This window comes from Lissotriton helveticus, chromosome 4_1 (assembly GCF_964261635.1).
Source record: "Lissotriton helveticus chromosome 4_1, aLisHel1.1, whole genome shotgun sequence".
Taxonomy (NCBI): domain Eukaryota; kingdom Metazoa; phylum Chordata; class Amphibia; order Caudata; family Salamandridae; genus Lissotriton; species Lissotriton helveticus.
In genome coordinates, this window is record NC_136063.1 from 1,319,647,536 (window position 1) to 1,319,662,706 (window position 15,171).

At 48.3% G+C, this 15,171-nt stretch overlaps 1 protein-coding gene across 3 annotated transcripts in view; it reads right to left on the reverse strand.

The window, feature by feature from the left end:
• The window catches only part of LOC144829100 (Y+L amino acid transporter 2-like), a 715,256-nt gene that overhangs the window by 458,378 nt on the left and 241,707 nt on the right, over positions 1-15,171 (reverse strand). Inside the window, exon 1 of one of the 3 annotated variants that reach the window (XM_078687903.1) lies at positions 12,662-12,726. The exons of 1 other annotated variant lie outside the window; for it this stretch is intronic. The gene's annotated coding sequence lies outside the window, so the exon portion shown is untranslated. Of the gene's footprint in view, positions 1-12,374; positions 12,638-12,661; positions 12,727-15,171 lie in introns of those variants that run through there. One more of the 3 variants, XM_078687902.1, reaches the window with a different exon arrangement.

Genomic DNA, 15,171 nt, shown 5'->3' on the forward strand with positions numbered 1-15,171 from the left:
CCTGGCACATAGCGGCCATTTTCCACTCTTCCTGTCTGCAAGACAGGACTAGACTGCCACTGGTTCTCCAGCCTAGGGTCTACACCCTCAGGTGGACCAGGAGTCTCAGGGAAGGCTCTCCTCCCCCTACCTCTTCTTCTAGGGTTCCTCCTCCCTCTGCGAGGGGTACCCTTACAACGCCACTCCAACCCAGGGTTTAACCCCTCAAGTTGCACCGGGGTCAGAGGTGGGCTCTCCCACCCTCTGCACCCCCTTCCAGAGGTCTGCCCTCTCCCACCTGGAGAAGCTCCTCTGGAAGAAGAACCGGTCAGGACACTGGTTACAGTCATCCTACCCTTCAGGTCAGGCTGATCCTGAACCTGGCCTTCCAACCTCTGGTCTAAAACCTTCGGTGGAACAATTGCCTGGCACTCCAGGACTTCTGGGGACTTACACTCCATCCCCCTGAGGCCAACAAATGAGACATATGTTGTGTGACTGTCTGTCTGGCGCAGATCTCCCGTCCCCTGTCCACCTGACAGTGCGTGACGATGCCCAGACCAGAAGTGGCGCCACCCGGGTCCCCCCAAGAAGATCTAGCCCAACTGGCTAGTCCCTGGTCCACTGGTGCATCCACTGGGAAACTCATCCCCCAATCACTCCTCACGCTGGACTCCTGTACCCTCCCTACCGGAGCGGTACTGCCAGACTCTAGAACCACAGGAGCTCTGGTTACAGACGCTCCAGGTCCTCTACTCACTAGGAGATCTTCCTCAAATGGACTAACAGGACAGCCTAGGTCCCCAACCTGGTGTTCCCTACAGAAACCATCCAAGTCCTGAGGCAGGGCTTCGGGCGTCTGGGGAACCTCGGTCTCCCCCTCACTCCTGCTCCACTGAGCCAGGCAGTGAGCCCCTACACCCTCCTCGCTATCCTGGGACCTAGCTGGGCTACACTGAGCCTCTTCCACCACACTGGGCTGGAAGATACCTGAACCACTACTTTTGGAGTCACTCCCTAATGACTCTAGAGAACCTCTAGCACTTTCCAATCTGTCTGCTTCCTTTGCCAGCTCCCAAGGATCAAAGGTCTCCAACCTCAACAGGTGTTGCCGCAACTCTGGCCAACAACAACTGAGCACCTGCTCCTTGAGAATAAGATCAAACAGCTTGTCAAAATCAGGTCCCGTGGGAACCTCTAACCACTCAATCAGTGCACACTGACAGTCCCCTGCAAACTCCTCCCAAGACTGGTGAGACAGTTTCCTACTGTCCCTGAACTTCAACCTATACTCCTCCTCTGGGGAAACAGGTACCAGACTGTGGGAACTGGGGGTGGGACTTCTTGCACTGGGCTCTATATAGCTGCCACCACTGGACTCAACCCTCCCCGGGGAATCCAGAAAATTAAAACTGCGCGCAGGGGATAGTCTACCCTCCAGAGCTACTTTGCCTCTGGTGGAGGCCCTCTCAGCCTCCTCTATCCTTTCCTGCGCTAAGACCCTCTCGGTCTCTAGCTGTTGCTTCCTAAGCTCCAGCTGCGCCATAGCCTGGGCATGCTCTAACCTGAGCTTCTCTAAAGCAAGCTGGTGCTCCCTTTCTCTCCTCGTATCTTCCAGCTCCTCTGGGGACAGGGAAAGGGATGAGGCGCCGCCTCCTAAACTGGACCCAGCAAGGGACTCCCTATCTATGGGGTCCTCACTCTCTACTGGCATCCAGGTGCTGTCATCTTCTTCCTCCTCTTCTGAATCTTCAGGGCTCCCCACAGACCTACCACCCTCCTGGTGTGGGGCCCCGGCCCTTTCCTCACTGCGCTCAAGATCCCATTGATCCTCTTGCCATCTGACTAGGCGGTCCCTAAGTTCGTACCAGCCTGACTGATCCGCCCCTATGCCTCTCTCTTCACCGAACCGTCTCAGCTCCCACACACCGTATGTGGCTAGATCATTGAAATCAAAAACAAGCTCCATTCTGGCAGACGTACTGGTGAAAAGATTACAGAGGGAACCCAGGGGTCTGAGCTTAACAGGAGTTCACAATTCACAAAGGTATCTGCAAGCTCTCTATCCCAGGGAACTCACACTCGCTTGCCTAGTGCCACACACCATTCATCCAGACACAACCCCCCCCCCCCCTCGGACTAGTAAGGCAGTTTCTACCACCCCTGACTTCTCAACCTGACCACATGTGACACAGGTACCAGACTCTGGGCGCGGGGCGGGGGAACAAATGCACTGGACACAATTGCACAATGATACCTTCAGGAGAAGAAAATATGAAACTTCAAAAAAACAATCCCCTAAAATTTGGTAATCTAAAATGCAGAGCTTTGTAGTGTGGCCAGTTGCCACTGTGGTACAACACAAACACAAATCCTTATCCTCACCGCTTGCCGCCAATGTTGGAAATAGGATCCCTGGCTGGCCAGGGCTTGCGCCAAAGCCAGTCAGAGACCACCACTCCCAAGTCAGGGCAAGGGAGTTACACGCCAAGATAACCCCTGCTCACCCTCTAGGTAACGTGGCGCGAGCAGCAAGGCTAATTTTGGAGGCGATGTAAGTTAAGTATTTGCGCACGCACCCCAGCAACAACACCCAGGACCCACCACAAAGGAAACTCCACACAAGGTTATATAAAAATAGCCTTTGTATTACACCAAAACACATTAGATAAAACACACACTTTACAATGTGCCAGAGGCACGGGCAGAATTTACAGGGGATATGTACAAGACAGGGCCACCTGGACCACTGTCAGGAATCAGAAGTAAAACTTTCAGAAATAGCACTTAGAATGTAAATCACTGTAGCACAAAATAGCACACAACCAGTAATCACTGGTAACCAGGACCTCACTAGCACCACCTGTACTAGGGAGAAAACAACCACCTAAGTATCACAATACCTGTAGGGGTGTAAGAACATAACACATGATGCAATGCATAACATTCATTCAGAGGTGTAAGGAAGGAAAACACATGATGCATCAACAATACATTCAGAGGTGTAAGGACAAGGCACATGACGCATAAAAACACATTCAGAGGTGCAGAACAATTGCGCCAAACTCACATAAGTCACCACCTGTAACTGTCCATAGGCAGGAACACCAGAACTGTCCCAATGTCAGGGGGCCTAAACGTGGCAGCTGCCCACGAAGTGCTGGGCAGCTGTGTAACAAAGGGTGGGGGCAATGCTGGAGCCTTGCAGGCTCTGAGACCAGAATGGGGCTGGGAGCCTCTCCTGGGCTCTGAAAGCAAGATGCGCCCCTTGAGCCTCTCAGGCTCTGAAAACAAAATGCAGCGCCTTTCTATGGGAGTCCCCTCTCTGGGGACTCAAAGTGACAATGCCTGCCAAGAACCTCGCTGGGCTCTAAATCAACTGATGCCCCCGGGGCACCTCGTGGCTCAAAGGAAATGCTCCCACTCGTTGGAGCCTCTCTTAGGCTCGGGAACAAGAATGCAGCCCGAGTGGAGCCTCTCGGGCCTCAAGCGACCCTGCAATGCCCCCGGAGGTCGCGCTAAGGAGAGGGGGCGGGGCGGACACCGGCAATGTGTCCCGACACCCCCTCTCCTCTTTCAAAGCACCAGCACTCACCGGGCTCTGCTGCGGGGGCTCCGAGGTCGCGCTGGGTTCCTGCGGCGTCTCCCTCCTGCCAGGACTCTTCTCTCTGGTTTCTCGGGGCTCTCCCTCGTCCTTGGGAGCCCCGGGGGAGGGACAAGGAAAGACGCCGGCTTCTGCCCTCACCGGAGCGCGGGGTGGCCTCCCGTCCGCTTCCGGTTGCTTCTCTGTCCTGCCCCCGGCCTGCCTGACTTCCGGGTCACGGCTGTGGGGGGCGGGACTTCCGTCGGGCCGCGCTCAGATTGCCCGGCCGGCAGGAACACTTCCGGGTCGTCGCGGGCAGCGTGGCGGCCCGTCTCCGGCACTTCTAGGCGGGGGATCAATTTACCGAGGGGTGGGCTCCCTCGAGGTAAAATCTAAAAATGTCGGCAAGGTCCCTGGCAGGGTGGGCACCTGCCAGGGGACAAAATACTCAAAAATAAGCAAGGTGGCACTCGCTTGGGGCGGACAATGCCGGGTGGGCACCGGCCTCTGCAGACAAAGCGCTCCCAGCGCTAGAGGGGTGACCACAGCGCTCCCTGGCGCTACAGGGCAAAAATGCAGCGCTCCCAGGCGCTAGGGGCCAACAAGCCCAGGCAAAGTCCTTCAGCAAGGCAGGGGGTGAAAAGCTGGGCCCAGAGCCAGCTCACTGGGTCTCTAGACACGGAGACAGTCCAAGTGGCGGTCCTCTGGCCCAGCAGCAGCCCCCTCAGGATCCTGGAAGAGAACAACTTCTGTGGGGACACAGCCCCATTTTTATACACCATTTTCCTTTGTCTGAGGGCAGGGTGGGGGCAGAACCAGTCGCAGCTGGTTCTTGAGTACTCTGTTTACCTCAACCACCCTCTCTATTCACTGGCAGGGCTTGGGTCATTAGACGCACCACAGGGGGGCGGAGCCAGCATTGTCAGGGGAAAACCCAGCCTCATTCAGGACACAGGTACACTCCTCCCCAGCCATCAGCATGCTAATCTCCCACTCACCACCGGGCAGAACCATCCAGCCTTCCTGGAGCCTGGCATGCCAGCCAGCTCCAGCCAATCACACGCCAGCACCCTCACAGCACACGTACAGCCATGTCTAGGAATGTCACTTCCCCACTAGACACATACAAGCTGCACATACCGTTGCGCAGCATTCATTCCCACGAGTTCACACATACCAAACTCGAGCCCGCACTCCCCACGCATCAGGAACTACCAGGGACACAGACATTCCCCATGCATTCCTATGGACGGGCAGGCCTAGCTCAGCACATGCACTCAAAGTGCGCACGCACTTTCCACTGGGACACAGTGAAAGTGCGCAGAACCCCAAAAATCACCATTGCCAGGTCACCATTTAAAAGCAAAAAGTCTAGGGGTGAACCTGCCCTAAGGGCCAAGTCCAACAAGAATTCCACCTGATTATACTACATAGAATGACGCCCACCCCTAGTGCTGATGGTGACACAGGGAGGTGTTATAGTGTTTGGCGGTCCCACTGAGGTGCTGTGTGTCTGATCTAGGTGAGTGTGCTGAAATGCCTTGGGAGAGAAAGCAAAAGCACCCCAGGTGCTGACAAGATCCTGAGCTGAGCATGCGTGCTGGCAACATTGCCTGGGACAAGGGCGGGGCATGGAGCGCGGGCCAAGAAGTGTCCGGGGCTCCCGTGAGCTGAGGGAGCCCCGCGTGTTGCAGCTGGCGTGAAGGAGCCCAAACCACAGAGAGAAGTCCGGCGGGAGACATGAAAAGCCGTCCGCAGAGCAGCACAGAGTCCCCCGGTGAGTGGGGTTGAACAGGAGGCATGCTGCAATTTGCATGGCTTGCGAGTACGGAAGGGAGACAGGAGATGTGCACATTGCGTGACTGTACATGCGTGTTCACACGCGCGTTCACATTTCCAGTCCGTCCTGAGCATGCCCATCTCCTGTCTCCTTTCGGAGGCAAGTCAGTGACAATAGATCTTGCTGGCTGACGACAGCACTTTCGCGCTGCGGTCGCCAGGCGAGACCAAAAAAGGACTGAAGAGGTGCTTGGCACCCAGCTAATATTTCAAGCACTGCACAGGAGAAGCACTGCATCTTTAAGAGGCATGGAGGATATATCCAGGTACAAAATGGTTGTACCTGCACCGATACTGCACGTGCTAGGCACTGCTAAACATTTAACTGTAGTGATTTGACAAAATAAGCTTCGCCAAGAAACCCAAGGCCATCCAATAAACTGTATAAATAGGGTCTAGCTGACTTTGCGCACACCTGTATGACTAGCAAGGTAGATTGATGGGTATGTGATAAATTATGCCTTGTTCAAAATAACCTAGAAGAGTGAGTCACCTGGCTGAGAGCTGTGAAAAGACTGCCGGAAGAAAGTAGCTTTTCAGGAGGCCAGTCATTCCCACCTCTCAGCGTGCATCCTGGAGTAAGTACTGCTACTAAAGCTCTCTCTACTCTACTACCCCAATAGTCTAGGTGCTAAAGCAGCCTAGAGGAGGGGTGGTCTAGAATTATGTATAATTATAATTGACTCTGAGCTAATATCTGTACCTGCCGAATTGGTGATATTTAGTATGATTCTCACATCTTTCACCCTCTCCATGGTTGTTATCCAAGAGTGAGTGCCTTCATTGTGTCGTCAACGACAGCACTCAAGCTGTAACTTGTCCAATAAAGGAATTTTACACACATGTACTATGTTTGTCACCTTGGGAAAGCAACAACTGATCTATATGTAGCTGCAGGACTGCCGCAACACCAGGTGGAGGTCCTAAATACAAGGCACTTGGGACCCTACATGTAGTTTACACACTCTATCATGCATGAGTAACACTATCCTATATAGAATCACAAATTCTGCCACCTTTGCAAGAGGGTGAGGAAAGAGTAGGGAAACGTACCCTCCCTTTGGCCCACAGTCCCACTAAAGACCAAAGGAGGGGGTAAGAATAAGGGACTACAGGTAGTTCAATTATATTTAATGCCATACATGTAGCCTAAACATTGCATTTTCATTCACAAATATCATCCTCAGATTCTTCAGAACTGGTTGCACACCAAGTCTCATTATTACCCAGATATGTCCTTGCTATTGTTACACTGAATTCACAGCTGTGAAGCGATCTATGTCACCATTTGTTTCACACGTTAGAAAATCCAATTGTGCTTTTTTGGTCAGATCACCCAGGAAATAGACCAAAGCATAGTGGAAGGTGATAACTATTTGGATTTGAGTGACAAATATTTCCAAACAAAACAATGCCCAAATCAAGCTAAACAGATTTAGAATGGAACCTATTGTGGAAACTCTGCTAGGAGCAAGCTAGACAATAGGCTGTATTGTGCTAGTCATTAGAGTTTTTAGAGAGAAGGTGGGCGGCAAAGTATGCATATTTGTGGATGACGCTGAGATTTGTGGAGGACAAATAGAAGCAGAACAGCAGTACATGACCAGGTGTTAGCTTTTAAAAACCAAGCAGTAATTGGTTATCCCTCTAGGTTAGCTTGAAGCATTTAAATATTGTGACAAAGCACCAGAGGTGCGCAATGCTAGGACCTCGATAATGAGCGAGGCAGAAGTAATAGTGGCTATAAAAACAGCCTTCTCATCGAAGGAGACCATGTTTTTGAAGGATTTGTGTATCTACTGGCCAGGTCCAGATTCGAAGTCTAACTTTCTCAGGGATGCTTGAGGGGGGAGAAATGTGAGGAAGGCCAATTGCTGCTATCGGCAGATCTTTTTGGCATAAGAAAATGATTACCTGGGCCTCTTCCTGTAGGTGGCAATGGGAATGAGGTACATTTTATAGGTATTCACCCGAATTCCTGGTATTGTTATATCTTTGAAAAATTCCATGTAATTTTTCACTGAATGACTGAATGGAGTGATCTTATTGGACATTTCACATTAGCAGAACCTCAGCTGTTTGCTCTTATGCTTTGGGTTTGGAGAAGGAATTCCTTGATTCAGCCATGACTGCATGTTTTCAGTGGAGAGGTCAAGAATGGGTACACATCAATGTCTCCGTAACATGGATCTCACGATGACAATAGGTAGGGAAGGAGACAGGCCAATACCTCCTTCCATGGACAGCACTGCCACTCCCCTCCACTGTGGAGCTGGATGTGATAACTCTGAAGAAGATGAAGGATGCCTGACAAACCACACCAGGTGAGTTCATAACGGGCGCATCCAATTGACACTGCATCCGAAGTGATTCCATGACCTTACTCAGGACCGTTGCAAATGGAGTAATCAAAGGAAAAGGGTATTGGAATATACTTCTTCAGTTGAACATTAGGCCATCCTTTAGGTAAGCCTGGATGCCTGCCATTCAAGGAGGCATACTGATTTCACCTGAAGTTGTATTGGGTCATGAACGCAGATTGGGCGCCCTGATGTCTAAAAGATTGCATTAGGACTTTGTAATGATTTTCTGACTTCAAGGAGTGAAGCCTTTCAAATTAGGTCACTGTAAAGTATGCAAGAAGTTACAACTATGACAGATTATTACATAAGTGTGCAGGAACGTGTCTAAAACAATTTTTTTCTAAAAATAATTAATTGATGCCCCCACGGAAATTATATTCCATTTTTCCCAAAAGACTGCAAAGTCCATGCAAAGATCTTTTGCTAAGGGCCAGGGCCACGGGTACAGTGCAGCGACCATCAGCCCATAAAGAACAAGGCATGTCTTCCGTTACGCTCATGTCAGGAGCTCTGGTGACATTGCTGCCCAGGCAAGTTCCTTGGAGGAGCTGCTACCTGTCTGCCACCATCCCCAGGAGACAGAGCAGTCTCTAAGACAATAATGGGAATACCGTTCACTGTCTGGTACTTACTGCCCAAACATTTTAAGATAAATGGTGCAGAGCGTGGCAACTTCCAAACAACCAGAAAAAGATAGCTCGCAAGAGTGCCCACCTGCTCAGCAGCACAACAGTGTGAACAGATTGTACTGGGTGCTGAAGCTCTAAATTATCAGCTTGGATGCAGTTTCCAATCCCACCACAAACTGAAGAAGCACCCAGAGGTGGAGGAATAGGAGTGATCCAGGATGCAGGATATTTAGGTAACTAAAGTCCAATGTGGAATAAAAATAAGAGAGGAGACAGCTGTTCTTCAGCAGATTATTAACCTGTAGAAGAGTGAAAATGATAGTAGAGCGGGGTGACTAAGTCTTCACTGAAAGTGCAGCTTATGCATACACACAGATGGGAGGAAAGCATCCTACCATAGATGCAATGGTGGAAATTGATGATAAAGAATGTGTAAAACTGGAGACCAACTAACGAATTTACAACAAAGACAGTAACAGGCCACTCCATCAACCCACATCATCACCAGGCAGACCTTGCCACCAGCGTCAGTTTTATTGAGGAATTGGGCACAGATTACAGGAACGATTTAGATATAACAGGCTATTTGTGCCACTAGAGACAGTCATGCTTGGGGTTCAGAGCCATGCAGGAAAATGTGCTAGACCTCATCAGGTAGGCCAGTGGTCCATCTAAAAGAAAGGACTATACATGCTGGGGCATCCCATAAAGACCGTAGTCTCCACCATGAGAACCAAAATAGTGGCAGGTGCAGTCTACCTGCAGACACCACCTCTTTCATGGTCAGCCTACAGCTAGCTGAGGAGCCCAGCATAGTACACAGGCCAATACCTCCTTCTATTCTATGGGAATGCATGAAAGGAATCTTGGGGCATATTATCAAGAAAGGGCGATACATTATCGCCACGTTTATTGGCAGGAAACTGCCGCTGAAGCGACGATAATGGTCTGGATAATATGCCCTTGTGAATTCCCATAGACGCCCAGCTTCTGGTGTTAACCTGGGCTTCTGTGGGAATTCACAAGGGCATATTATCATGCCCAATTTTGCCGCTTTAGTGGCAGTTTCCTGCCGATACACGTGGCGATAATATATCGTCCTTTCTTGATAATATGGCCCTCAGAGTCTATCCTGAAAGTAGTGCCAAGGTTGGCACAGCATGGTTGTCTGTAACCCTTAATCCTCTAGCTGCCACCGTTAACTCCCTCCGCCTCACTGTCTGGACATCTGGTCACCTTGTACACAGCAAGAGCTCCCACATCCTCACCCCTATCATGCCTCTCTCCTTGGGTATGGAAGCAAGAATGGGAAGTTACATCTGGTTAATTCCTCAGGCATTCCACCTTTGTCATGCCAAATTCACTAATACCTCTACTTGAAAAACATCATGCAAGCATCTCCACACATAAAAAGCCCAATAAAGACATACAAATCAATAAGGTCGCTCCAACCTCTGCTTCTGAATTGAGAAGTTTTGATATAGATTATTTGAGAGCAAACCGGTGGCCAACTGCAAAGGAGGTGGAGGATGCCCATTCTTTAGATATTAAATAACTAGGAAGATTAGCTCTGGAGCAAATGGCTAACTCCAGTTACCAAAAGAGGAGGAGGTTATATACTTTAGATATTACATAAGCAGTTTGTTATAATTTGACAGTTAACACCGACATAGGAAATGTTGCATTGGTAGATGGTAGTGATGGGGGAGGGGGGTGGGAGGGGTTAATCGTGATTAGCATCATTCCATTTGTTCCATGAGCTAAAAAACCAGTAAAGCCATCCGATGGCCATCTAGGTCAGGGGTACAAAAAACACACACTAATAAATCGAGTTTAACTTTGAAAAAAACGTATTACAAATATCTCAATGTACTAAAATAAATTAAAAAAAGAAATTAACTTCCTGCAGTGACAATACAAACTAAAAAGCTCTCCAAAAATTATTGTAGACACTGTATTGAGGCATGAGTCAGCATTAACAGTGCAGCTGACACCTGGAAATGTTGGGGTGAACAATACTTTCTTGGGACGACACAGGTCTATTGTCAAAATCGCAGACTTACACGTTTTGTGTACATGTGCAAGCCTAAACAGAAGCTTAAAGCGCTTCACTTCCATTTGCACGCAACGCAGTACACAGGCACTGTTTATGAAACAGATCGTAGGAGGACAGCAAGGCCTCTTCAAGAGGTCTTGTCTGGGCACTGCTCTGAAGTTTTAAGACATTTCCCTAATGTTCTCTATGATGAGATTACATTCTTTTCAGCGGGAGTCCCAAGAGTGCCATTAATATTTTGCTGCGCATAAACACATTTCAAGAGGACATGGCAGACACATTTTTAGTCAGCTATGCCTCTACAAGTTCGCGCAGATCAAGGGTTAGAGCACATAAAAGCAGCAAGGCCACCCAGAAAGTTAAACAAGCATTGGCCGCACGGCAGTGAAAGTGGCAGCAGGGGGAGGGGGCATGGGCGATTTTCTTTCGGGAGTGTGCGACCATATGGCGCCACCATATGGCGCCGTGCGCTCCCGAAAAGAAATCGGCAAGATGTGCATTCGTTGCATTACAAGCAATGCACTGCTTGCACTTCTTTGCTGAAAAAGCTCTGCCGATGGCATTAGGGGCCAGATGTAGGTAGGAATCATTTACCGATTTTTAATTACCGAATTATACCGATTCGGTAATGTAGAATCGGTAAATAAGAAGGGGGGTATGTAGGAACATCCAGATGTTCCATTTACCGACTCGGTAAATATCTGTATTTACCGATTCGGTAAATACCGACCGGTAATGCTCCATTCATTCCTATGGGCTTTGCAGCCCATAGGAATGAATGGGGCATTACCGGTCGGTATTTACCGAATCGGTAAATACCGATTTTGACAAGGGTGCAGGGGGTGTCACTTTGACACCCTCTAGCACCCCCAAAAAAGGTTCGGGGGCCATGTGGCAGGAATACCTGCCCTAAGGGCAGGTCTGCCTGTCATATGGCACAGGTGTGCATGCACACATGTGCATGCACACCTGAATCTGTATTTTACCATCAAATATATTTGATGGTAAAATACAGATTCGGTAAGGGTTGTGGGACTCAGAAGAGTCCCACCTACATATCAAAAATATCGAATAGGTAAAAATACCGATTCGGTATTTTACAGAATCGGTAAATTTACCGATCGGTAAATTTACAGATTCTGTAAAATATGTGTCCCTACATACCAAAGCTCAAATACCGGTCGGTAACGGCCGAAAATACAGATTTTCGGCCGTTACCGACCGACCTACATCGGGCCCTTGGTCCCCTCCTATGCAACGCATGCGCGTTGCGTAGGACGAAACCTAACTATGCAACGCATGCGCGTTGCGTAGGACAAGACCTAAAAATGAATGTGTTCTCATGTGACGCACCTGCTGCTATGTAAAGCGCTGTGATACCCAATACCTTTGGGTCAAGTTCGTGCTATATAAAAACTCTTTAAAATAAAAAATACATTAAAAAGTCACTCCATGAATTCACCCTTTCCATGATTCATGCATTCTTTTATTCATCCACTAACCTACCCAAGCAGCATTCGTTTAAATGTACTTACTTATCCATCCACTCAGCCATCCTTTCATTCATTCATGTACTCACACACACTCATACTTCATCTACTCTTGCAAACACGCAACTATCCATTAAACCATCCATCCATGAATGATGTGCTCAAATATCCATCTCTGCACACCCATTAATAGATTCTCACAACCATTCACACATTCCCCCAAAGACACTCACATCCACAAACTCGCCAATCTATGAAAACACCTTTGATTAAAAAGGCAGACTTGTGGTCTTTGCTGATCAGTACATTATTTTAATTGCCATTTCATAAATCAGCAATATCTCCCTTCTTTGGTCTTGTTTTGAAGTGCGCATTGTTCAGTCAAAGATATGTTGCTCCAGCTAGCAAGGGGGCGACCAAACAAAACATGCTCACCTTGATCACGGTCATTAGCTGCCAAATCGTTGACAGGCTTTGAGGGAAAAGAATGGAGACCAGGGCACATTCCTCATGACCATCCTTCCTTCGGAGAGCGGCCAGTCTGACCACTCAAGCCCCAGCTTGAAGGAAGCTTTTCGGAGAGTTACAAGTACTCCTGCTTCCGATATTGAGCTGGGGATGGGGAGCAGCTTCTTTGCTATCAGTCCGGTGTCCGGCTAAGCAGCTCAAACATCAAAATGAGACGCAATGCACCGTTCAGTGAGCTCGCGTTATTGGCTTACCTCTTCATAAAGCAGCGCACCAATACCTTCAGGTCGAGTTTGTCTATCAAGCTGCACAAGACGTGGGCCTACTCTGGGAGCAGGATGTCAACCAGAGGCCCCGCCCCTGGGCCAAGCTTACTCCCGGATCTTGGAACGTTAGCACATCACAAGATACAAACTGGTAGAGCCCTTTTCAGATTTTTACAGGTGATAATGTTATTCAGTCGGTAGCCCCCCGGCGCGTACGGAGTTTATTCAACCTTGAATGGTGTGTGAAGACTTACTAAAGAAGTAAATAGGAGCGAGATGCCGACATATTTGTGCACCGAGCTTATTCTCGTCTTGCGCGCACAGCGCACTCCATGCCAGCGTGCTTTCTGCTTAAATGCGGCTCCCATAGATGCCAAGGTTTCAGATTGCTTATGTGTGACGTTTTCATAATTTCAGTGTAATTATGAGTGACATTCAACGACTATGAGCGACCCTTTCTCACTAGAAAAAATCAAGCAATAAAGACCAGGGAAACATATAAATATCAGAAATCACACCCAATTGAGCGATGCGAAACCATAAGAAGATCCTAAAATTGCTGCAAAGCGCCAGAAATGGAAGGGCACTTAGCTGGGGCGCTTGTAACCCGGTCGTACTGTTAAACCAATGCATAGCTGCCACGTTTTCAGACTGCTTATGTGTGATATTTCTATGGTTTCCGTTGGAGTATGAGTGACAATCCCGTATCAAATGTGTCACACTTGCATTGACACTTTTTTATTACTAAATGAAAACAATGATGAGTATTTGAGTTCCTCTCTGTGAACTGTCTGTTACTGCATCCAGACATTTCACACAATGAACATATGGTGAAAACAAGCCAATGCCTACTGGCGTTGCCAATGCTTGTTAGCAGCATCACACCGATGAGTAAAAACTATGATTTCGTTGTGACTAAATAGAATTGAAAATGTTTCAATTCTGACAATATTAAATATTGGCAAATCTGTGGAAGCGGTAGCTGCCTTCAGGGTTCCTCAAATACTTGTGTTCTCTTGACACCACTTTCACCTGTAGTCTCTCACTCTGACACCAATATCCCAACATCTTTCTGAAATCCTATGTAGACAAATCTCATGCGTCCTTCCTGTTCGACACTCTCTTTTCACTCTCTCTTTCTGCATACACTTTCTTGCATCACCCCCTTCCCTGTTCTCTCTCTTTCCCCTCCCCTCTTGTAAATACATATTGCTGTTAGTATTTCGACAGCCAGTGTGTGGTAATTACAGTTGCAAATGTGTGACAATTGTTCTGTGCACTGTGCCAAGAGGCTAAAGTTCGAATGGTCATGTAATCAAATCCTTTTAGGACCCAGTGATAGGCAATAGGAGAAACACTAACTGACTTTAAAGAAAGTAAAGTAAACTACTTAGCTGTTAGGCGAATATACTTAACAATGAGACACCTCTCATCAAACTACAACTGCTTGGAAGAGGTGTGGCGCCGCCGCCAGGGCGACTGACTCCGGAATCTGGGGATCACGGTTCGATCCCCGGCTCCGGTGGCAGATTAGCCCAGCACCATGTAACTCTGGGCAATAGCTCGCTTAATCTTCCTGACGGCCCCCACCGCCTAGAGACCCTTACGGTTACTGTGCGCATTACAAATGTGGATTTACTTGGGGCAACAAATCAAGCTCTAGCTGCTGAGTTTACTTAACCCCACTGAGCCACAGTTCCTGGTTGCACATAGAGAAGCTATAATTATATAATAACATTATATATTTTTTTTGTCAAACTTGTTTTTAATAAGCATTTTAGCAAGGTACATCATAATACAATACCATCGCAGTCTTCACATATGCAATATTGAGAGAAAAAAGGGAGTACAAATATTGACAGTGTGAAGAGTCATGGGAATCATTGGGGACAGAGCCCTGCCCAAACATATTGGGGTACAAAAGGGGGTGGTGATGGACGGAGCATCTGAATCAATCAAACACTTTTGTACCGCTTTTGGCCGCCATAAGCGTGGCAGGGTATGCTCAGACGTGAGTCCCTTGATCACTTTGCCACTGGATTCAAGCAAGCCGGGCTGAAGACGGCTGGAATGCCAGAAACCGGTCCTCGGAAGCTTGTTTCCGGTCCAGGGAAGACATGGCTTGGCAGTTCGGGCTGGACTGTTCCCATGAGGCACAGGGTCAGACTGATTTGCATATAGCCATGTCTGAACTGGGGTGGCAGAGTGGGCTAAAGAACGGTGATGGATTAAACCCAGATCTTTTGACTGGGTGTGAGTGTTTGATTGGTTCAGATGCTCCGTCCATCACCACCCCCTTTTGTACCACAAACATATTGGGGTGCACATTTAAAGAGAAACAGCTTCTAGTGTAATAGTATGTATAGTAAAGATTGCCAGCAAGGGTTTTATTTAGTGATGAATTATTCAGCATATAGAATCTATACTTCAAGTTTAAGATTCAAACTGTAAACATCAGTAGCTGTGACAATTTCAAATATTCTGTGATTGAAGGTACA